At 41.6% G+C, this 25307-nt stretch overlaps 1 long non-coding RNA gene across 1 annotated transcript; it reads right to left on the reverse strand.

Moving 5' to 3' along the window:
- On the reverse strand, window positions 1–25307 carry LOC141585680 (uncharacterized). The gene is made up of 4 exons (XR_012519302.1): window positions 20798–25307; window positions 14998–16063; window positions 14558–14670; window positions 1–3411 (listed from the first exon to the last, which is right to left on the reverse strand). It is a non-coding gene; the product is annotated as an uncharacterized LOC141585680 (long non-coding RNA).

Consider the following 25307-nt stretch of genomic DNA (forward strand, 5'->3'; position numbering starts at 1 on the left):
AATTGCCTGAACCCAGGAGGCGGAGGTTGCAGTGAGCCAAGATCACGCCATTGCACTCCAGCCTGGGTAACAAGAGCGAAACTCCATCTCAAAAAAATAAAAAATAAAAAAATAAAAACCTCTTTGGGCTGGGCACAGTTGCTCAAACCTGTGATTCCCACACTTTGGGAGTCCAAGCAGGAAAGGCAGCTTGAGCTCTAGAGTATGAGACCAGCCTGGAAACACGATAAAACCCTGTCTCTACAATAAATGCAAAAAAATTAACTGGGCATGGTGGCATGCCCCTATAGTCCCAGCTTCCCAGGAGGCTGAGGCGGGAGGATCACAAGAGCCCAAGAAGTTGAGGCTGCAGTATACCATGATCATGCCACTACACTCCAGTGTGGGTCACAGAGGAAGACACTGTCTCAAAAAATATAAATATAAAAATAAAATAAAATCTTTTTGCATCTGATATATATTTCCAGAGCAATAAGCATGACATGCAGAAGCTGAATATTGTTTCTTTGAACATTAAAACCAATTACCATCTTTTCTTGATAGTCATAGAAAGGGTGTTCTAAGTCCTCTCACTTAACTGCACTCTCATTTTAACTTCAGTTTTCAACTGCTACACATTAACCACTGCCATATCACTCCACCCCTGCTATCTTTTCTTAGTAATCATCCATTCACCCTTGTCTGAGCCACTCTCTCATAATATGTTTTTCTGGGTAGCAAAGTATGGAGCAAGGCTTATGTTGATTTTATGCAGCCCACATTCCTGGAATGTTAGTACTAAGTACAGAATTTGACCTGTAACACAGTGAAGAAAGAGTTCAAATGCAAACTCCAAAGATATCCATCCCACAGAATAAATGCCAATAAGCAATTTCCTTTTCCCAGCCTACCAGAGATTTTCATCAGATAGCCCATAACAGACAGAACCCATGCCAATATTTTATAACCCATAAAATTTCTTCAAGCAATTGTACAGATTTCCAGCCATCCTTTGATCAGTCTTTGTAACAGTGACTCCGGGCCTTCGCCTAAAAATGATTCCTAGATCTCGATATATATACAAGGGAAAAGATCTGGCCTTTAGAAAGCCTCTCATTAAAGCGCTAATCTGTTCCACCACATTCTTCCAAGACACAGCGATCAGCATTCTAGCTGGCCTCAATGGCCAGCCCTAATAAGACTGATAGAAACAGCTTAAGTAATTGGATTGCTATATGGGATTGAATGTCTGACAACAAAAGATAGCCATCTCTATTCGACCACCAAATCTTTGTTCCAGCAATGAATTCATTTAGCAATGTGCTTAGAGGCTCCTGAGCCCGGACAGAAATAACAGACTGGAAACACAAAAGCTAGGCCAGCTGATGAGCCCAGAGACAGAAGCTGTGCAGTTCCAAAAAGTTAATTATAGTGGACAAAGGCACCGGACGATGACTTGTTGAATCATTACCATAATCACATTACTGCACTGGTCTGCAGTTCCCAGCCAACGGTGGCATTGGCTGCTTCTCATTCTGCCCATGTACTTCATACTCATTTGCCACCTGCAATCTACAGTGTGTGGCTGCTCAGTTGACATGCTTTTAACTAGTTCAGCTTGTTTCTGTATATTAGACATTCTTACATTTTTCATATTTTTCTATCAAAAGAGCCTGATAGGAGAAAAGTGTTAAAAGTGCTGATACAGAAAATGTTGGTGTTAAAATTATCTATTTGTCTCAAAATTTGTGATTTAGGAAAGCACTGTCATGCATCGGTGCGTCTATTGAACGTAACTGCAATATCAAAATCACATATTTATGTATAAAATTTTAGAAAGGTGTAAGCAGGGTTAATATAAATAAAAACACTGACTTACAACTTTAGGTAGGTCTAAAGAAGGTGAATATAAATCAGAATATTGATATCTAAAGTCCATTCTGGGGTGAAAAGCAGCAAGGAGTCCCCATACTCAGTGATTCTAAAGCAACATTTCTAGTTAATAATTTCCTAGAAGTTTTGACATAGTTATTTCTTGACTACTGGGTATTCAGTTTCCTCAGCAGTGTAACATAAATTATTTTTACTTTTAACTTTTGTGGGACTGTTTCGGGACTGTTTCAGTCTGCCTGGAAAACATACCAGTGAGTGAGTGAGACTAGCATCTCATTTGATAATAAACAGAGATGGTGGTAAGATAATCACAGCCAAAACTGTAGTAATACAGCAGCAATAATAATAGTAGAAGTAGTATTATTAATCAATAATTATTTTAGACACACAACCTAGAGTGGATTCTAAATATTCCTAAATGAAAGTCTGGTTTAGCCATACAACATTCTGTAACAGCGCTCAGGGATCATCCTACATTAAAATGGAAAGAAATAGCAAAGCCAGGGTGCCTTTGCTTTCTCAAACAGTGGCACCGAAGAAGCCCAAATACAAATGTCTTGACATCTAGTCCAACACTCCACGTCTTCAAAAAGCATCTTTCCACCAAGATTCCTTGCCCAACTTGGCAAAGACATAGAACCAGCTTCGTAGTCCAAACTGTGACTTTGGATCACAACTGCAAATACACAAACATATTTTGTCCAAAGTTGGCATGTTTTTCCCTTCCCAACTTATCATCCTGCCAAATGGAAAACATGGTCTCAAATGCTTGAAACTACAGTCATAAAAAAGATTAAAATATTTCTAATCAGGGATGAAGAACACATTTTTTTTTTTATTTTAACGTAAATCGTGAAGAGAACCTCAGAAGAATTGACCTTCTAGGCAGAGATTTCTGGGGGCTTTGCTGATGTTTTTGAGGAGAAATGTTCAGAGGAAAGGATCCTGGTAAGTTTCCAAGCCAGGAGGTCACTCCTTCGGTGGGAGCAGTGGTTCCCTCATCCACACAGCCTTCAGAACACACCACATCTGTGACCCTCACATTCCACAAAACTGAGGTTCCCTTGATAAAACATCCCTGACATCTGCCTACATACCTTCATTTCTTTTTGTTTTGTTCTGTTTTTGTTTTCTAAATGGCACTGAAGTTGTCATTTACGTCAGGCAATCGCGAGCAAGATATTTGCCATATTCCTACACACCGTCGCTTGGCACGGAGCGGAAGTGGATCCTGCTCGCTATCGGAAGTGGATCCTGCGCGCTATCGGAAGCTCCTCCACATCACCGCCCGGCTGGCCCTCCGAATCCCCCTGCAGGCCTCAGGCCCCTCCCCATTCCCGCCATCCTTTTCTCATTCCACATGCCTTGCCTGTGCTGGATACAGATTTGCTTTTCTTAGGACCACGTGTTTCTTCCATCCTTTCCGGGATCATAAAGCCCTCAAGAGCAGGGGCGGTGAGGTCTCTGATCTTCCCCTTCCTCACGGCGCCGAGCACGGACTGGCGTCCCATCAGTGTATCATGGATCGATTAGGACGGACTGAAAACAGGAGACAGACAGAAGCTGTTGAACTTAGGAGCAACGTGAATAGGCGTCCACGGCTTGCCTTTGAGGTCAACGTCAGTTTACCAAGAAAATAATAGGCTTTCAGTTCCAGTGTTTGCAGTGTCTGTCAGTCATCTGAGGTGTGACTGGAACATGACCACAGCTTTGTATAAAGCCCAAAGCTGACAGCCACTCACAGCATTACAGGAAATGTGTGTCCACACAAGACACATACAGAGCCTCTGTCTTGGAGCGGTAAACACCTGCGGCGTCTGTGACTAACGGTGAGATCACTCTGTGCCCAGCACACACCCTGGCATCTCTCGCAGTACCACTGGGACAAGGCAGGTAGACATGACGTGGCTGAGCAGAGGTACACGGATGTCCCGTGGTTTCGGTCATTTCACATGTCCCTTCTTTCTTACCTATCTTTCTCTGCCTCACCCACTGCCCCGCTTGGCCATGGAAGGCTGCTGCTTTTTGAAGGTGTTCTGGAAAAATCTCTGACCAAAGGGTCTTTCCCAGCTTCTTTGTACTTCCTCGTTGGTGTGAAATGAAGCCTTACCAAGAGCCAAGCTGATTTCTGCCCTTTTACTCTTCTGCCTGGAGCATTCCCAGGCCTGTTTGTCACTAGCAAATTATCTGTCTTTCTTATTGAGCACATGGTCCAACACAGACACGTAAGCTGGCAGCCTAAAACACACAGGCCACATCAGGCTTGCAAGGGAATGTTGATTATTCTCCACACTGTTTGTTTGTTTCATAAATTCATCGCCAATGTTTTTAAGTCAAGAAATTTTGTATGTCAGTTCAGATATCTAACCTCGTTTTAGAAATTGGAAGGTCTGGCCACCTCTGGTTGGCATTTCTACCTGGCACTAATCAACTGAAGCTGAGAAATGGCTGTCTTTTTACATGGGGAAGCAGGACTCCACTTCTTCACTGCCCCCATCCATCCCCACTGTCATACGCTTGACCATCCCATGTGCTCATATATGTAAGTTCCATGGCAGAGATGGGATAGCAGTTCACAACACATGGTTTCTCTTCTTTCTGAACACATAAGACTATATATCCTTATTTATATACTGACATTTATAGCAGCGTTATTCACAACAGCTAAAATGTGGAAACAATCCAAGTGTCCACTGATGGATAAATGAATAAGCAAAACATGGTATAGACACACAACAGAGTATTATTCAGCCTTTAAAAGGCAGGAAATTGTGAAACGTGCTACAGTAAGAAGCTTGAGGATATTATGCTAAGGGAAATAAGCCAGTCACTAAAAGATAAACACTGCATGATTCCACTTATAAGAGATACTTAGAGTAGTCAAAAATCATACAAGATGAAAAGAGTTCTGGAGATAGATGGTGGTAACAGATGCACAACATTATAAATGTGTGCATCCACTAAACTATATTATTTAAAATGGTTAAATGGTAAATTTTGCTTTGTATATTTTATTACATTGGATTTTTTTTTTTTTTTTTTTTTTTTGAGACGGAGTCTCACTCTGTTGCCAGGCTGGAGTGCAGTGGTTTTATCGCTGCTCACTGCAACCTCTGCCTCCCGGGTTCAAGTGATTCTCCTGCCTCAGCCTCTTGAGTAGCTGGGACTACAGGCATGCACCACCAGGCCCAGCTAATTTTTATATTTTTAGTAGAGACAGAGTTTCATCATGTTGACCAGGATGTGCTCGACCTCATGATCTGCCCACCTCAGCTTTCCAAAGTGCTGGGATTACAGGTATGAGCCACTGCGCCTGGCACATTGGAATTTTTTTTTTTTTTTAAGATTATGGTCATATGACTGAGCTCTGGCCAGAAGAATGTGCACAGCAGTGACATGTGCCAGTTTATGGTGAATGCCATAAAATTTCTCACATATGATTCTCCATGTTCTTTTCCTCTCCATTTGATGCAGTCAAACCACATGTTGAAAATGGCAGAACCACCAGATGAAAAAATCCCAGGTGGGCAGATCCACTTGCTGACTAGAACAACTTTAGGTAAGCAAGATACGAAAACACTTCTATTACGTTTCAGCCATTGTGCATTTGGGGTTTGCTATAGTAACTAGCAGAACTTTAATATACCTACCTTTGAGCATCTCAGTCTGCATCCTGATTTAATACCTATAGGCCCATTGTTCTCAGCTTACATTTAACTAGTCATGACTAATCCCTCTGAAAGGCACCGTTTCTTATAGAAATCAACCCACTATGAACTTCAAGAGATGGTCTTTCTCCCTGGACCTCTCTAGTGAGTGACTTTGTCTAACATTAATTCGCATTGCTATGATTGTGTCTGAACTTGCCTGGCTCTTATCTTAAATCTTTACTTTCTACCCTAGAAAATTCTGGCTCTGGTCTTCATGAACTTCTTAGAAAAGTAATGGATGTTTATAAACAATAGAATTAGGGTATATTATTCCATTCTCACATTGCTATAAAAAATACCTGAGACTGGGTAATTTAGAAAAAGAAGTTTAATTGGCTCACGATTCGGGAGGCTATACAGGAAGCATGATCCTGGCATCTGCTCAGCTTCTGGGGATGCCTCAGGAAAAATACAATTATGGCAGAGGGTGAAGGGGGAGCAGGCATATCACATATCCAGATAAGAATCAAGAAAGACGGGGTGAGGGGGGCAGACCACTTGAGGTCAAGAGTTCGAGACCAGCCTGGCCAATATGGTGAAACCCAATCTCTACTAAAAATTTAAAAATTAGACAGGCCTGGTGGTACACACATGTAATCCCAGCTATTTGGGACACTAAAGCAGAAGAATTGCTTGAACCCAGGAGTCAGAGATTGCAGTGAACCAAGATAGCACCACTGCACTCCTGCCTGGGTGACAGAGTGAGACTCCAACTCAAAAAAAAAAAAAAAAAAGAAGGAATAAAGGAGGGAGGGAGGGAAGGAGGGAAGGAAGAAGGGAGAAAGGGAGGGAGGTGGGGAGGGAGGGAGGGAGGAGAAGTGCCACAGACTTTAAAAAGACCAAATCTTGCAAGAACTCACTCACTACGATGAAGACAGTACCAAGAGGAATGGTGCTAAACCATTCATGAGAAATCCACCCCTGTGATCAAATCACCTCCCACCAAAACCCGCCTCCAACCTTGGGGATTACAATTCAACATGAGATTTGGCCGGGACACAAATCCAAGTCATATCATGTGGTCTATAAAAGTGTCCTTTTTCCTAAATTCCCAGCCAGAAGACAATAGGAGAATTAAACTCTCCAAGTGTACTTTCAAACCCAGTGCCCTTGACAGCACTATCCTTCATCTCTTACTGCAACTGACACTATTATTTAGCCTTGACCTCACCCCTACAGTCGCTAGCAATTTATGGAACCTCTATTACATGCAAGTACTATACCGAGTATCTTATGTAATTTTTTAGAGTTAATTTTATAGTAAACATAGAAGATTGTATTATTACCCCTACTTTTAAGATATAAAAATTGAGACACAAAGAGCTGAAATTCCTCAAGGCCACACAACTAGAAAAAGAAAAGTAGACTATAACTCAAAAACCTATGCTTTTCAAAACCATATTATATTTCCCATGACAAGCTTATCCTTTTCCCTAGAGGAAAATGCTGTTGTGTCAGTTAGCTTTTTCTAGGAAACAAATCACTCTAAAATATGGTGACTTAAAACAACCATGTGTTTAGCCCTTGACATTGCGCGGTGGCAATTTGGTCTGGGCTCAGCTGGGCAGTTCTGCTGGGCTTGGCTGGGCTCACTCATACATATGAGGTTAGCTGATGGATGGACAAGCTAGATGGCCTCACTATCATATCTGGGGCCTTAGCCAGGAGAGCCAGGGCCTCTCTTCACATGATCTCTCATCCTCCAACAGGCTAGCCAAGGCTGATTTCCATAGTGGTGGTTGCAGAGTTCCCAAGAGCCCAAGACCATCAAGAAAGGTGAGTACCAAAACACACTTTTTAATTCACCAACTGTGTCACATTACTACTTTTCCATGGGCCAAACCAATTCACATGACTAACCCCAGTTGCAAAAATCAGGAAATAGACTACCCTTCAAAATTATATCGCAAAAGGGCATTCAGAATGGAATGGGAAGAATGTATGGACATTTTCAATATTTCAGGCAATTTGTTTTCTTCTAGTATTTTCCTCCATATTGCTAAATAATATTTATATATGGCTACCACTTAAGTAATTGACTTTAAATACTATCTTCAATTTATCACAACAGTTAAAAATTTAACATTTTTACCCTTTTACTTTTTTGTTTAATGCATTTTAGGTTTTGGGGTACATGTGAAGAACATGCAAGATTGTTCCATAGGTACACACATGGCAGTGTGATTTGCTGCCTTTCTCCCCATGCTATCTCTCCCCAACTCCCCACCCCCCTGCTGTCCCTCCCCTATTTCCCCCCGGCAGACCCCAGTGTGTGATGCTCCCCCACTGTGTCCATGTGTTCTCATTGTTAAACACCCACCTATGAGTGAGAACATGTGATGTTTGATTTTCTGTTCTTGTGTCAGTTTGCTTAGAATGATGGTTTCCAGATTCATTCATGTCCCTACAAAAGACATGAACTCATCGTTTTTTATGGCTGCATAGTATTCCATGGTGTATATGTGCCACATTTTCTCTGTCCAGTCTATCATTGATGGGCATTTAGGTTGGTTCCAGGTCTTTGCTATTGCAAACAGTGCTGCAATGAACATTCGTGTGCATGTGTCCTTGTAGAACGATTTGTAATCCTTTGGATATATACCCAGTAATGAGATTGCTGGGTCAAATGGAATTTCTATGTTTCTAGGTCCTTGAGGAATCGCCACACTGTCTTCCACAATGGTTGAACTAATTTACACTCCCACCAACAGTGTAAAAGTGTTCCTATTTCTCCACATCCTCTCCGCCATCTGTTGTCTCCAGATTTTTAATGATCACCATTCTAACTGGCATGAGATGGTATCTCAATGTAGTTTTGATTTGCATTTCTCTAATGACCAATGATGATGAGCATTTTTTCATGTTTGTTGGCCTCATGTATGTCTTCTTTTAAAAAGTGTCTGTTCATATCCTTCGCCACTTTTGAATGGGCTTGTTTGTTTTTTTCTTGTAAATCTATTTTAGTTCTTTGTAGATTCTGGATATCAGCCCTTTGTCAGATGGGTAGATTGCAAACATTTTTTCCCATTCTGCTGGTTGCTGATTCACTCTAATGACTGTTTCTTTTGCTGTGCAGAAGCTGTGGAGTTTGATTAGGTTCCACTTGTCTATTTTGGCTTTTGTTGCCAATGCTTTTGGTGTTTTGGTCATGAAGTCCTTCCCTATGCCTATGTCCTGAGTGGTTTTGCCTGGATTTTCTTCTAGGGTTTTTATGGTGTTAGGTCTTACGTTTAAGTCTTTTTTTTTTTTTTTTTTTTTTTTGAGACGGAGTTTCGCTCTTGTTACCCAGGCTGGAGTGCAATGGCGCGATCTCGGCTCACCGCAACCTCCGCCTCCTGGGTTCAGGCAATTCTCCTGCCTCAGCCTCCTGAGTAGCTGGGATTACAGGCACAAGCCACCATGCCCAGCTAATTTTTTGTATTTTTAGTAGAGACGGTGTTTCACCATGTTGACTAGGATGGTCTCCATCTCTAGACCTCGTGATCCACCCGCCTCGGCCTCCCAAAGTGCTGGGATTACAGGCTTGAGCCACCACACCCGGCCTACGTTTAAGTCTTTAATCCATCTGGAGTTAATTTTAGTGTAAGGTGTCAGGAAGGGGTCCAGTTTCTGCATTCTGCACATGGCTAGCCAGTTTTCCGAACATCATTTATTAAACAGGGAATCCTTTCCTCATTGCTTGTTTTCGTCAGGTTTGTCAAAGATCAGATGGTTGTAGATGTATGATGTTGCCTCCGAGGCCACTGTACTGTTCATTAATCTATATCTCTGTTTTGGTACCAGTACTGTGCTGTTTTGATTACTTGTAAAATTCCCATATACCTTTTACCCAAATTCCCTAGATGTTAACTTTTTTTACCACACTATTTTATATGTATTTTTCCCTGAAACCAGGTAGCAGACATGATTCCTCTGTACTCCTAAATATTTCTGTGTATATTTATAAAACCATGGCTTAAATAACTACAGCACAATTATAAAAAATCAGGAAATCAACCTTATAATACTACCATCTCGTCTACCTGCTGCTGTCCAGTATGATATCGATTCACTACATGTGGCTATTTATGTTTAAACTAATTAAACATCTAGTTCCTTGGTCACACTAGCCATATTCAAAGTGCTCAGTAGCCACATCTGATGAGTGGTTGCGTCGGATAATGCAGAGAACCCGACATCACAAACAGTCCTATTAGACAGTTTTAGTCGACATCTTTCAAGCCTTCTTGGGACGTAGTTATAGATTTATGGAGATGAAATTTATATCTGTTACATGAGGCCACAAGGTAGTAATTATTACCTCCATTTAAAAAAAATATAAGTGGAGAGTTTATTTGGGCCAAGCTTGAAGACTGCAACCCAGGTACATACATTCAAATTGCCCTGAATATATACTCTGATTAACAGCAGTTAAAAATGGAATTTTAAAGGCAAAAAAAAAAGGGGGGTTACAGGGTGTGGGCCGATACAAAGTTGTTTGTCAAGAAGTCAAGAATTCTTATTGGTATACAGCAATAATATTGATAAGTGATTGGCTGTACATTGTTGAGCTATAGGGTATGGGTTACAGTGTCGGTGGAGCACTATTAGGTTAATTTATAGTACTTGTAACACTAGCAAGAGATGAATTATAGAATTGTCAAGAAGTCAAGAATTCTTATTGGTTTACAGCAATAATATTGATTAGTGATTGGCTGTACATTGTTAAGCTATAGGGTATGAGTTACAGTGTCTGATGGAGCACTGTTAGGTTAATTTAGGTTAATTTATAGCTACTTATATAGCAAGCAGTTTCAAGCTCAAGGGGGAAGTAGGACATACTTGCTGTCATTTTAGTGTCTCTTTGAACCTAATAATTTAAAAGGACTCAGGCCAGGCCCAGTGGCTCACGCCTGTAATCCCAGCACTTTGGGAGGCCAACATTGGCAGATCACTTAAGGCCAGGAGTTCAAGACCAGCCTGGCCAATGTGGTGAAACCCCGTCTCTACCAAAAATACAAAAATTAACCACGCATGGTGGCACACACCTATAGTCCCAGCTACTCAAGAGGCTAAGGGAGGACAATCCCTTGAACCTGGGAGGTAGAGGTTGCACTGAGTGGAGATGATGCCACTACACTCTCCAGGCATCCCCAAACTACGGCCCGCAGGCCGCATGCGGCCCCCTGAGGCCATTTATCTGGCCCCCCACCACACTTCAGGAAGGGGCACCTCTTTCATTGGTGATCAGTGAGAGGAGAACAGTATGTGGCGGCCCTCCAACAGTCTGAGGGACAGTGAACTGGCCCCCTGTGTAAAAAGTTTGGGGATGCCTGCTCTAGCCTAAGCAACATAGTGAGACTCTGTCCCCCTCAAAAGGACTCACATTCCTCAGATAAAGGTTCTTTTCTCATGTCCCCCTTTTGATCAAAAACCTTTCTTCTTGAAAGCATTGATGATCAAATTTGATGGTCAAGATGTCCTTTGTTGCCAGGAAAGCTCATTTCCAGGTAACCTGTCATAGTAGAAATATCATGTACATAAGGATTATAATTAAAAAGAAAATTTATACCAGAACAGAAGAAGAAAACGTTCATTGATAAGTCAACTAAAAGCACCATAAAGAAAATTAAATCCAGGTATTTCTTTAGAGACTTGTTATAGCCAGGAAGTAATGCAGGATTTAGTCCAAATTGTAGGCAAATAATAAAACTCAAAAACAATGGACAAGGCTCGAGTCTATCTCCATTTTTTAGGTAGGGTGGCAAAATTAGAAAAGTAAACTGGTTCCATGACTGTATAATAAATCAATTCTGTAAGCAGAGATCTCAACACAGGCTTGATTGTTTTAACACTTCTCTCTTACCATGACGTTTTACTTTATATCTTAATTTGAGTTATCCGGAAGCAGACCCTGAGACAAGAATTCACGTACATGTGGTTTATTAAGGAAGAGCTTCCAGAAGAAACTAGTAAAGGAATGAGGAAACCAGAACAGGGAAGAAGGAGCCAAACAAGGTGGTGATTTCAGGCAAACTCCCAGCCACAGGCCCATCCTCCAGGGAACTCCAAGCACAAATTATACCAGAGGGTTTGACCCACCTAGAGATAGGGAGCTAGACCTTCATATACCCACACCCATTAGTCATTGGCTCTGTAAACTTTCAAGTACTTCTGGAAGTCCATTTGTTCTATGGGCAAAGCAATGCTGGTAGCCCAAGAGCCGCCCTCTGATGAAAGCTGATAGTTCATGTTGCTAGAATCACCATGCCCACAAGCTGAAGCACGGGGGGCACCCTGAACCAGTCAGTAAAAAGTGTCCAAGAACATCTGGCTGCAGGCCTGGCGAAAGCCACAACAGAATATTCTACCTTATTATTCTTCTAAAACATCTCTATTTGCCTTTTGTATAAATGAAAGTTGAAAATTGAGCTGATTCAGAGTAAATGCTCATTTATTTACCCTGGCCTATTTCCAGGAGATACTTTCTTGTGCCTACAATATCAGTTGAAGAATAATGGGTGGGGTGGGTGGGGCCACCCTTGATAAGGAGCATAAAATCAAAGGGCAGGAACCATGGAAAACAGATTCAGGTTCAGCCTAGTACAAATCAGTTCACTTGTTAGAAGGGGAACTCCTCTGTCGGAGAACTGTCTTCTCTTGCCCTGCAATCTACCCGGACTGCAGAAATCCACACAGTTTGCTTAGAAAAAGTGAGAATCGCTTTTAGGATACAAGAATGTCTCATGTAACTAAAGATGATAAAATATAGTGGGGCATCATGAGGAAGCTGGGAAGCCATCAGGAACAAACACAGATTGCCTTGCCTTTTTCTTCCTGTTTCTCTATACAGTAGTGGATCTCTGCTTCTCTATGCAAATAGACCGAATGGCCTGTTTCAGTTCTGAAGTCCACAAGCTATGTTGGCTCCAGAAGTAGATCCAGAAGTACAGGTGTCTCATCCTGGTTCTTTTATTTAAATTCTTGATCAGGACAGAATCCAATTAGCCCGTTTCCCATGTCATGGGTCCATCTCTGATTCAGTCATCAGACCCCAAAAAGAGGATAGAATTGCCTTGCATAAAGATGGTATCAGGGGCTTGAGAAAGGGTGCAGATTAAGTTAAAGAATATGGCAGATTTTTTTTTAATGTCCACAGCAATATTTCTCGTCCTTGATACTCTTCAGAACTTTGCCAGTCTTCCTTCTGAACAGTGGAGTGTGTGTTTGCTTCTCTTGAATCTAGGCTGAGGCTTTTGATTGCTCTAATCAACATAATATTGCAGACATGGTGCTAGTGCTTCTAAGGCTGCTAGGTCATTAAAAAGATACAGCTTCGCCGGGCGCGGTGGCTCAAGCCTGTAATCCCAGCACTTTGGGAGGCCGAGGCAGGTGGATCACGAGGTCGAGAGATCGAGACCATCCTGGTCAACATGGTGAAACCCCCGTCTCTACTAAAAGTGCAAAAAATTAGCTGGGCATGGTGGCACGTGCCTGTAATCCCAGCTACTCAGGAGGCTGAGGCAGGAGAATTGCCTGAACCCAGGAGGCGGAGGTTGCGGTGAGCCGAGATCGCGCCATTGCACTCCAGCCTGGGTAACAAGGGCGAAACTCCGTCTCAAAAAAAAAAAAAGATACAGCTTCTGCCTGGTGTTCCTCTCTCCCTCCCCCAACCTTTTCCTCCTACTCACTCTTGGGAACCCAGCCACCATGCTGTGAGGAAGCTCATGCCACATTACATGGATTACATGGCCATGTTCCCTCCAACAGCCCCATCTAAGATCTCAGCTGACAGCCGGCATCAACCACCAGACACGTAAACAAGGAACCTCAGTTGATTCCAGCTCCAGCATGCAGCCCCTCTAAATGACCTTGAATGAAGCAGAGGTGAGCTGTCACTACAAAATTCTGCCCACATTACAGATTAATAAGCAAAACAATGTGCCATTGTTGCTGGTTCTGGCCATTCACTGGAGGGTAATTTGTTTTGCAACCATAGTAATGTCTCAATAAGCTTTGGAGCTTTGGTGTTCCCATCTTCTTGACTCTCATTGAATTTGTTACCTTGGAATTTCTGACCTCAGTGTCCTAATTTTCTCTCTGGTCCCCTCACGTCATATCTACCAAAGCCAAGCAAGCATGATTGCTGGGAATATGTGGAAAAGCAGCCCCTCATTTATTGTTTATTATGTTTTCAATTCCAGTGATGGGGATTTAAGATACTTATATCCATCCCAGAACATGCAAGGGAGAAAAAAAAAAAAAACTACCTTGTACATGTCAAGGAAGACTATAAGAAACAACTAATCATGGAGCTGTTCTACATGGTCAGGTGTGGGCTTTTGAGTTTTTATTTTCATTTGTTGGCATGACAAAATATATAGGGGTGAATCTGAACTCCCCACCAAATAACCTAAGATTCTTTCATATACAATCTTGCCTAGAACCATTTAGATGTACCTCCTTGAATCACTCCCTCTCTGAAGCCTGTGGGTTTATAAAATGCCAGGAACACCTCTTGCACACTTTTTGAAACTTTGCATATGATCACACTGCAGGAGAGTCAGCAGCATGCACTTCATTTCCTTTCTTACTGCATTGGCAAGTGATAGCACCTTGGACCTCATTACATTTTCAAAACATCATTAATTAATTAGACAATTGGTTTTACTTGGGGCTACTATTTCCAAGGAGTCTTTTGGTAGTTTCAGGACAAATATTTCTCTAGGAGCAGGCTGCTTTGTCCAGTGCAATGATTCTCCAAGTGGGGCCTCTGGGTCAGCAGCATCAGTATCACTTGAGAACTTGGTAGAAATTTAAATTTTTGGGCCTGGCACAGTGGCTCACACCTGTAATCCCAGCACTTTGCAAGACTATGGTGGGAGGATTGCCTGAGACCAGGAGCTTGAGACCAGCCTGGGCAATGTAGCAAGACCCCATTCCTACAGTTTTGTTGTTTTTTTTTTTTTTAATTAGCTATGTGTGGTGGCACTCACCTGTAGTCCCAGCTACTCAGGAGGCTGAGAGGATTGCTTGAGCCCAGGAGGTCAAGGCTGCAGTGAGCCGGGGTCACACCACTGCACTTCAGCTTGGATGGCAGATAACTCATCTCAAAAAAAAAAAAAAAAGAAAGAAAATTCTTGGACCTATTTAGACATCCTGTATCAAAAACTCAGGAACAGGCTTAGCAATCTGTGCTTTCACAAGCCCTCAAGGTGATTCTGATGGACATTAGAGTTTGAGAACCATTAATCTAGTTAGATCCAATAGAAATCACATCAGTGACTCCAAAGAGAGAATAGAATTGTTAAGTAGGTAGAAAATTCTAACAAGGTAATTGAACAGGCAAGGAGAGAACCCTTAGGCATCAAGAAGATAGCAACTGTTAGCAGCAGCTCCTAGAGCAAAAGGAAGAGATTAGAATAATTCAACTTACATTCTCAGAGGAGAGGAGGGCCCTGCAGAACTGAAAGGACGCCACTGAGAAGTATCTGAAGCTCAGCGAGTGCTGTTCTCAAGACTCGCAGTCACTCCCGCAAGCTGGAGCCAGGCATCTGGGCAGCTGGTGCTGGTGCTGGTGTCTCCAAGGGAATGTGATCATGCTGGTTCTGTAAGTGCTGAATACACTGCAAACCAGAACCACCCGCTGCTACGAGAACTAAACGAGGCTTCCTCAGAGAACAAACATTGCTCAGGTGACACAGAAAGGCACTGCTCTTTCCTCCAACCTTGCAGTTTCAGTCTAGCACCCCTTATTGGCAGCTGCTGGCAAGGCTGAGACAGAATTAACTGTGTTCCCCCAAGCGGCCCCCAGAGTCACAGAGCAGGATATAAGAGGGAGGGTTTAAAGTTGAAAGACAACAGCTTAATAAGTGGCAAAGTTATTTGGAGCTGTTATTTGGTATCTTATACGGTCTCAGAACAAATTCCCTTTTGGGACAAGCTGCCCTCTGCCAAGAAATCTGACACCCAGAATACATGGAGTGGTTTATAGTGGCTTATTCACAGGAAAGGGCTCCTTCAGATAACAAAATACATTTTCATTATCCTCTTCTTATGGTGAAATGGTGAATTCTTTTCCCCACTGCAAAGCATGAAAGCCAAGGAAGAAAGAATGAAATGGGATTGCAGAATGAGCAGGGATTTGGGGTGAGGAGAAGGAACTGAAGGTTAATGGTGTCTCAGGGCATTAGTTTGTTTAAGAATGAAACATTCGCTGTCTTCCTGCAACATTAACATTCCCAGGAAGCGACAACTCTTTGGATTTCACAGAGCTGGTTGGGTGCAGTAAGCATACTCTTTGGCTACTTCAGAAAGCTGTCTCCTGTGCTTAAAAAAAAGAAAAGAAACTCACACGTCCTTGCGGCCTCCTCTGACAGCTGGCTGCAACACCTCTAGTTCAGGTTGTTGATGCCTGCACCAGTACCTGTCAGTTCCCCCATCACTTTGAGCTACATTCCTTCCTTCCGCCATCTGGCTCTTTTAGGATACAAGAGATGATGCTTAATGGAGGAAAGAACATGCACAACTTTCAATGAAATTGAAATTTTGAGGGGAAGAAAGTAAATTACTTACCAGGCAATGGAGAACAATGAGGGCTTTTTCATGAAGGTCACAGACATCCAGAGATACTTTCATATTTCTCAGCCAGCCCCAACCCATGCCTCTACCACATGACCTCAGCAAACGCCAAGAAGAATATTTTGAAAAGCCCAGGTAATAAAATACTTTTTTATAGAAAGAAAATGAAGGTAAAAAAGAGGTTATACTGTGTGCTAGACCTTGAGCCACCTGTCCTTGGCAGTTCCTAGAACTCCAGCTTTTTCTCAGAATGTTTGAGAGCAATGCCTTCTCTAAATCCTAACTCTAAAACTTGTCTTGAATGCATTTGATTTCATATAGAACAACTGCTTTGCCTCAGTTCACAACAAGCTCTGAATCAAAACAAATTCAAAAGATTTATCACAAGATAACACTACTTCTCCTAACTTGCCTCGTTCTACAAACGTCAGACAAAAGTTTCAACATACCGTCCAACTTTGGAAGGCTTCCTAGGGAATAAAAGACAAGGTGCAAACTCCTCCTAGCATTGAATGTCATCCACAGTCTGGTCACATCTTCTCACTATCTTCAACCCTCTGTCACCTAACCATGTACAAGTTTATGTTCATAAGCTTCCTTTCGACATATACATTCCATTTCTTTATCAAAATGCTACTCAACCTTCAAGGCCTACCCCTTTGATGAATCCTTCTCCAACTGAAGCAGCCTGCCTCTGGCCTTTTCTCTCTTCTGCACTACTTAGTATCAACTAACTCTAATGATGATTGGCACTTCATCCTAGAATGCCCATGTAGTCTTGTTGTTCCATCTGTCTTTGCTCTTCAGCAAGAATTATATCTAAATATAAGAACTGAATTTTACACACCTGCCTTAGCACCTGATGTATTTTAAATGGGAGCATAAATATGAATGCATACACCAGAGTTCTTGGTTGAGAACAACAAAAACTGGCAGCAACAAAAAATACAAGGTTACCTAGCAGTCTAACAAAAGATATGCAAGAATTTTACAGATAAATCCTTTATTGAAGGGCATCAATAAATAAGTTTCATAAGCAAAGCAATATACCATGTTCCTAGATGAAAAATTTAAAATTGCAAAAATGTCAAACTGCAAATTAAAATTTAAATGTAATTTCAATGAAAATGTCTACCCACTTTTTCATGAATCTTGACAATCAGGTGATTCAATCTATAAGGTAAAGCAGAGCCCCAACAATAGCCCATTTTAGGGCCAGGCACGGTGGCTCACGCCTGTAATCCCAGCACTTTGGGAGGCCGAGGCAGGTGGATCATCTGAGGTCAGGAGTTCAAGACCAACCTGGCCAAAGTGGCAAAATCCCATCTCTACTAAAAAGATATAAATTAGCCGAGCGTGGTGGCAGTAGCCTCATCTACTCAGAAGGCTAAGGCAGGAGAATCACTTGAACCTGGGAGGTGGAAGTTACAGTGAGCCGATGTTGTGCCATTGTACTCCAACCTAGGTGACAGAGCAAAACTCTATCTCAAACAAACAAACAAACAAACACAAAAAACCAATAGCCTATTTTAAAAGAGAAGAATGAAGATGAATACAGAAACTCATTCTACCAAGTGTTAAATATGTTTGTGTATAGCAATAGTGATGAAGGCAGTATGGTATAGGCACAGGGATAAAGAAAAGGTCAATAGAACAGAATAGAGACCCTTGAGACAGTCACATCCATATATGAAAATGTGGCAGGTAACAGAAGAGGCACCACAGATTATTGAGAAAACAATGGGCTATGTATGAATGTGGCTGCAGAGATAGCTTGTTAGACTGCAGTCCTTGCTTTACATCATACAGAAAAATCTATTCCAGGTAGTCTAAGGGCTCAGTGATGACAATCCAAGAGAATTGCTTTATGGTTTGCAGGTAATAAAGGTTTTCCTGACAAAATGTAAAACACACACACACACACACACAAATTACAAAAGTGAAGATGAATAAATTCAACTACATTAAAATTTAACATTTTTATATATCAAAAGATACCATTTTAAAATGAAAAAGTCAAGTCATACACTGAAAAAATACATTGGCAATGCTTGTAATGATAAAGAATCACTCTCCAGAAAATTTGAATAACTTCCACAAACCTGTAAGAAAAAACAACCCATAAGAAAAAAAATGAACAAAACATGAGACTCACTGAACAAGAAATTCAAACGTCCAACAAATAACTTCTATAAAGGTAATCCACTTTACAAGTAATCAGATGTACAGAGTGGAACAAAATACCATTTCTCATTCATCAAAAACTGGTAAGAAAAATGGTTAAGTATGATAATAGCATTAGAAGAATATGAAACAATAAGAAACAGAACTGTTACACAGTGGGAGGAATGTAAATCGATGCAACCATTGGGAAGAACCATTTGGCAGCAACTGATCTATTTGAAGGTAATTGTATACAACAACACAAAATTCTGCTCTAGGGTATATACCCCAGGTCATGTTCCTGGGCGATGCTAACGCTGCTGCTTTGAGGGGCAAGTTACTAAAGATTACCTAGGGTAGTAGTGGACGGCTAACTCCCCTTTCTCAATGGAAGTAACATACGAGCTAGAAGCTCAACTAAATGTCCACTTAACACCTCAAGGTCTTTAAAAAGAACTTCTACCACCAAGTATTCATTCCAATTGTTCTCAAAAAAATAAGACACTTAAAAATGACAGTAATTTTGGTTTTTAAATAGTGAGTAATTGCATCCCATAGTGCTCTGCGTGTTCAGTAGCCACTTAGCACCTCACTATCAAAACACAGATATTTAAATGGACTTAATTTCCAAGGATAAAATATCATAAAAGTGTTTTTTACCTTGTTAACTATGATCCAACTGAGAGGTTACCCCACATAAATTTTCACACCAAGGAAAAGGATCATCTTTGAATTAAAATATCATCATCTCAACAATTTTAAATCTGTGTCTCACCTGAGCATCCTGGTAAATAAAAACAGGTTTTCAAGAATTAAAAAGTCTCAGCTTTTGACATGAAATGCTTAGAGATCAGGGCAATTTAGGTTCCACTTTTACAGCCAAAGTAGATTAATTATTCTGTCTACTTTATACCAAGAAAGAGAAGCAGAGGCAACTGCAAAAGGAAAACTAGGCAAGATTTCCAACAAGGGACCTATCTTTTGTCCTTTGCTTTTAGTGGCTTCCAATGTGACCTATTAAAGGTATACTCTGGGCCCCAAACAAGGGGAAAGAAACTATAGCTTTGTATTCTCAACTCATGTATCTTTGCTTGCAATCTTGCATTCAATTTCAGTGTAATATGAAGAGGCCTATTCTTTTACAAAAAGTTCTCTCTTCCCACCAGGCTTGTTTGTTATTTTATGTGTTTCTGCATCATTTGTAGGCTTCGCTTTGATCTGCATTCCTCCTGGATGTGGGGTTTCCTTTTCAGCTACCAAAAGGAAAGCTGGTCTGTTTGAAAATCTGTTTATTTGGATTTTTTGCTAGCCTAAAGTTCCTATCTTTATCAGGATGCGCAGAGCTCCATGTCTGCCAGCCTCCGACATCACTAGTTTTCCCTCAGGAAAAGGCAACTTGGAAAAAATACAACTTGCCCATCTGTATTTGGAATATTCTGGGAAAAAGGTTTTAGAGGGTTCAGTTTAAAACTTTAGGAGAAGTGATTCTTTACCAGATACACTTAATCAGCAGTGGCTCTTTCATGTTTAGACTGAGAAAAAAATTGTTTCCTCTCTCAATATTTGTCAGAAATTTTCTCAGCAAGCAATTGCTTACTTGCATGCATCGCCAACTACATCTGTATTTAACAGTAAGAACCCGCACCCTTCAGAGAGAAAGGAAACACGGGACTGTGTGGCATCCCTCTCCCCGTCTAGGCCAGCATGATACTGTGGATCTGGGGAAAAAGAAGGCCCCAAAAAGCAAGTACAGGTGACAATATCACACTATCACTGTCTCTAGAACATTTTCCTTTTAAAAGAAAAGTTGACTGGGTCGGTGGCTCACACCTGTAACCCCAGCACTTTGGGAAGCCAAGGTGGGTGGATCAACTGAGGTTAGGAGTTTGAGACCATCCTGGACAACATGGTGAAACCTCCATCTCTACTAAAAATACAAAAATTAGCTGGGTGTGGTGGTACATGCCTGTAATCCCAGCTACTAAGGAGGCTGAGGCAAGAGAATCACTTGAACCTAGGAGGCACAGGTTGCAGTGAGCTGAGATCATGCCACTGCACTCCAGCCTGGGCAACAGAGCAAGATTCCATCTCAAAAAAAAAAAATATTTAAAGAAAAGTCAACATTCCTCCAATAGAAATGTAAGAATAAGATAAAGAAGAATTTAAAAAGAAAAATCAACACTTGATTCAGGGATGGCTCCTAGGTTGCAACTAGCATCCCAGCTCTGATTGCTGGGCAATGGCTGCATGAAGAATATCAAGCATATCAGGACTCCTTGGGCAAAAGGATTCATGGTCAAGTGTTAGGGACACCTTTCGTGGCATGAAAGTGTGTATCGCACACAGGGCGGGATCAACTGAATGTATCTAAAGACCTGTTGCCAGTATTGTATAACCATGTTTAATGTGTGTGTCTCAAGGATGAGGTGGATTACTTGTTGAGGACAGGGTCGTGAGTTCTTTAAACCAACCCATAGTCTACAATGTATTACCTGTAAGTATATTGGCTCCAGACCAACTCTTCTTCCTAGGAATAGTTCTTCTTAGGAAAACTGAAGCCATCTATAGACAAAACATAGGAAATAAGAGGGCTCTCTGAATGGAGAAGACAAGAGACATTCTCTCACATCCTCCAAATGCTTCTTTGAGGGAGAAACAGGATGTGTTCCCCAAGGACCTCACGAGACAGTCAACCTCATGGGACGGCAGTGCCCGGGACCCTCTCTTTGGAGGGTTAGCCAGAAGGATTCAATCCGGGAATCCAAACAAACTTAGGAAAACAATAGGCAGGACCAGGAAGGAATGAGAATTATTTGTCTGTTTTTAATAGAATCTTGTCTTCAAATTGCAGCTTTGCTCTGAGAAAAAAAAAAAAAAAAAAAATCACAGCTTTCTTTAAAGTTAAACATGAATGGTTTCTGCCTTTAAAAGATAGAGATCAAAATAAACTCCAGTTGTTGTCTAAGAACCACCGCTTTTGCTAGGACACCAGGCCTCACTCAGTTTAGGCTGCCTTGGGACAGGTGGCAAGTCCATAGAATGGAATTAGTTAGATAAGGCAAACCCCAAATAGGAATTAAGATGGACTTGTCTATACCAAACTCTGGGCTGCTCCAATTTTGCCGTTTGGCCATCCATAGGGAGACCTTTGAGTCTCTGAGGACCAACAGAACCTTTCACCCTTCAGTCACCAAACCCCAAAAGTCCACGTGTTGGAAGAAATCAGGACTATTGTTAACCCAGAGGGTTTTGTTTTGGCAGAACATTTAGATTGCATTATAGTCCTTTTAAAAAGGCAGTTCTAGCATACATGTTATAAGTGCTATTTGTGAGGTAGGGCAAGCCAAATTGAGGATTTCATCCTGGCAGATCAGGAAGAAACAAAAGAGCCCTTGTGGAAAATTTTGGTTTTGAGACTCAAACTTCAAAGAAAGCTCAGCAGAATGAACAAATTGTCAAAAAGATGATTGTCTTCTTTCTCAAAAATTCCCCAGGTGAAAAAAAAAAAAAAGACATTGGCATACAGAATACAGACTTGAAATAACTTACAAAATTTTGTAACACATCTCACCCTCATCTTACACCTTCATGTCTCTTAAGCATACATGGGACACAATATGCGATGGTGGTTCTGCCTAGAAGAACATGGGCATCATAGACTCAGTTTTCCATAAAAGCTCTTCCAAAAGGACCAATATTTGAGTCTAATTTAAAAACCTCCACTGAAAGGCGCCCATCCGAGACCAGAATCCCAACTAACATGCCCTGGAGAATTTACTAAAGTTAATTCCGTCCCCTAGGAGATAAGCAAAGGCACACACTCAAGAATCCTGAAGGCAGCAAGGGATGGGGTTGGGGGTGGTCAGATCAAAGGCTACTCAAAGTGTGAACCTCAGACCAGCAGCTGCAGCAGCATCACCTGGGAGCTTGCTAAAAGGCAAACGCTCCAGCCCCACCCAGACTTGCTGAATCAGACTCTTGGTAGGGGGAGGAATGCAAATCTGTTTAACAACTTCTCGGTGATTCTTAATGGAGACTTCATTGTGACAAGCACTAAGCTAGAGGGATCATAGGGAACTATCTTGTAGCTCTCTGAGAGGTCAGCCACAGAAAGACTTTGAAAACAGCAGGAAGGACATTGAGGGAGTATAATTAGAAGAGAGTGGGTACCTACGACCTTGGAATGAAAAGGGAAATTGGCAGTCCTCACTTGTGCCTTGGTCTGAGGCCATAAAACCAACAAGTATACATTACCTTTGATCTTGGGAGAAACATCAGACCCTTCCTGCCACCCTTCTCATTTTTCCTGCCATGCAAAGGAAGAGGAGCCTATATTTAGGAGAAACTTAATAAATATTGTCTGCCAGGGAATTGAGATTTTCATGGGGGTTCAAGGGCCGCAAAACCTAAAAATGGTCTCAAATGAGAGCGGATTCTTCAATAATCTAAGACCATCTCCACTTCACCCTCAACAGCCCCTTCAACTCTATGGCTTATGACATACTAGCAACCTGTCACACATATACCAGTGCTCTCTTTCTCCTCACTCAGCTCAGTCCTCTTTCTCAGGTGCATCCACTCAAGCCTAGGACTCAGCTCTCTGTCACTGAGTGTGGCCTGGCTGTCCACCCACACTATTCTCTCATGCAGAGTCAAGTTTCATCCAAGAATCAGTGTTACAGCTACTCAAGAGGCTTTCATTTCAACTCGTATCAACTCAAGTTTTTAACTGAGCAACTATTATATAATAATAGTTGCTGCCTCACTCCCTGGTTAAATTCTACCTCTCCTCCTCTGAAAATACCGTGCAAGCATAGACTTTGTCACAGATAAATGAAGCCTTTGAGAGATCAAATGTTCCAACCATAATGTAACAGCTCCTTTGGCCTTAGTTTGTGGAGTATTGTTAGGACTTTTCATTCCTACTCCGTTCATTCAGAACAAACTTCACTCACTGCTCATTCCCTTGTACCCCTTGGTTGAGGTTGACAGTTCTACACCAAAGCAATGATGACTATGCCGAAGATAATGGCAATGGGAACTCAGACATGGGGAGAGCTCACCATGTGCCAGGCATTGAACTAAGCATTCTACGTACATTATTTAAGTTTCCCAGCCACCCTATAAGAAAGGTACTATTAGTTCTACTCTATGCATGGGGAAACTGAAGCTTAGTTACTTAACTGAGGATAGTTAAGTAATTTGCCCAAGATTCCAGAGCTAATCAGTAGCAGAGCTGGAACTTTAACCCACGTCTATCTGACTTTTATTCTTTATGCTTTCTTGCCTCCGTATTTATGAGGAAATAATGTGCAAGTGATTTTAACCTGTAGAGCACTATCCACAAGGAACGTATTTTTCTAAAAACTCTCCTCTTTCTGGTCCCTCCATTACTCAACCATATTTCCCACTTGACAAGAGTCAGTGTGGCATTTTCTCAGTTTCTCTCTCACACAACTCCAGATTCCAGTCATATATGTTCTACAGCTTCCTCTCACCTAACTTTCCTAGACCATTTCACCATGAGACACACATTGGATGGGTCCTCTGTGAAAGAGAAGGCTCTGGTAAAGTCATTAATTCATTCACTTGCTTAGTGCATGGTTTGTTTAGCTAGAACGGCAGGATTTAACCTTAGCTACACATTGGAAGATTTAAGTAGTCTCAGTGCCGGGGCTGTAACCTAGACCAATTAAATCAGGATCTCTGGGGGTGGGGTCCAGGCATCAATAAGGTTTAAAGTTCCCTAGATGATTCCAGTGTACAGCTAAGGTTGTGCATGTTGACTATAGATTTAATATCCCTGCTACTGCTCTGATATTTTTTTCATGTACTCTGTGATTACAAAGCCCTTTGGGATAGACTTTACATTTGTGTTTCTCCAGTATGCCTCGTGGATCAGTCTATATTTAGGAAAAGTTTAATAAATATTGCCTGCCAGGGAATTGCCAGGGAATTTTCATGGGGGTTCTTAAAATAATTTTTTTTTTATAAGGAAGTCACCCTTAATTAGCCATCTGGGATCATTTATTCTCCAAATACTGTTTGGGCCCTGAAACAAGCCAGAAGAAATTTGTTCTCTGGATATGGATGAAACTGCCCGTGCTCTTTGCTTTTTCTGTAATTGGTGGAACTATGGAACGCTTATGGGGAGTCTTCTCCCAGCCTAAAAACACCTGAGAAGGTCAGAGAGCATGTTGCCAGTGATGCATATCAATGAGTTCTGCAATAAAAAAGAGTAGACTCAACGTTCATTCTGGATATAGCTTTACAGTATCTTATGTCCAAATGTCTTAAAATCAAAGAACTTAGCTATAAGATCTCAAATTTCTTGGTGGCAAGAGAGAGAACTAAAATATGTGGCCATGATTGGCAACAGGGTAAAATGGCTGTAGAGTTTTCTTTTGCGATGTGTAGGATAAAATAGAAAAAATCCAGTAGATGTTTCAGCTGAGTGATATATAGGCAAAAATCCACGCCCACCCCCTTGAACCAGCTCTAATTTACCTCTGCTCTTTCGCTCTGTTTTCTGAAGTGAATGCACCGTCAAAGAAAACCCAATTGTGACTTTTCCTTGAAGATTTTTTTGACCACTTTCAAACAGGGGTTAGGAGTAGAAGCTTCTGGATTAGGGAAGAGTCAGTTTCCTAAATAGAATGTCAAATCATGTGACACCTTTCATCTGCTTTCCAACATATGAATTAAGCCCAGGTTTACCTCAGCCGACCACACCTCAGCGAGAGAGAGCGAAGAGGATTTTCAACAGGATTAAATGATATGAATAGCTTTCAGGTTTCCACTGGGGGCAGAGCTGGGGGCGGGGTGCTGCCACAGCAGCTGCTCAGAAAAGAGAATAAAGGATTTTCTGGAGCTTTGCTACTTCGTGTATCTGCTGAGGATTGATCTGAGAGCCTTTCTTATCCTCCTTTTGGTGGGAGGGGAGGGGCTTCTTTTCAAAGTCACATTATCTGACAACAAAGCCTAAACCAGGAGGGTGGTGTT

Source organism: Saimiri boliviensis, chromosome 9 (assembly GCF_048565385.1).
Source record: "Saimiri boliviensis isolate mSaiBol1 chromosome 9, mSaiBol1.pri, whole genome shotgun sequence".
NCBI lineage: Eukaryota > Metazoa > Chordata > Mammalia > Primates > Cebidae > Saimiri > Saimiri boliviensis.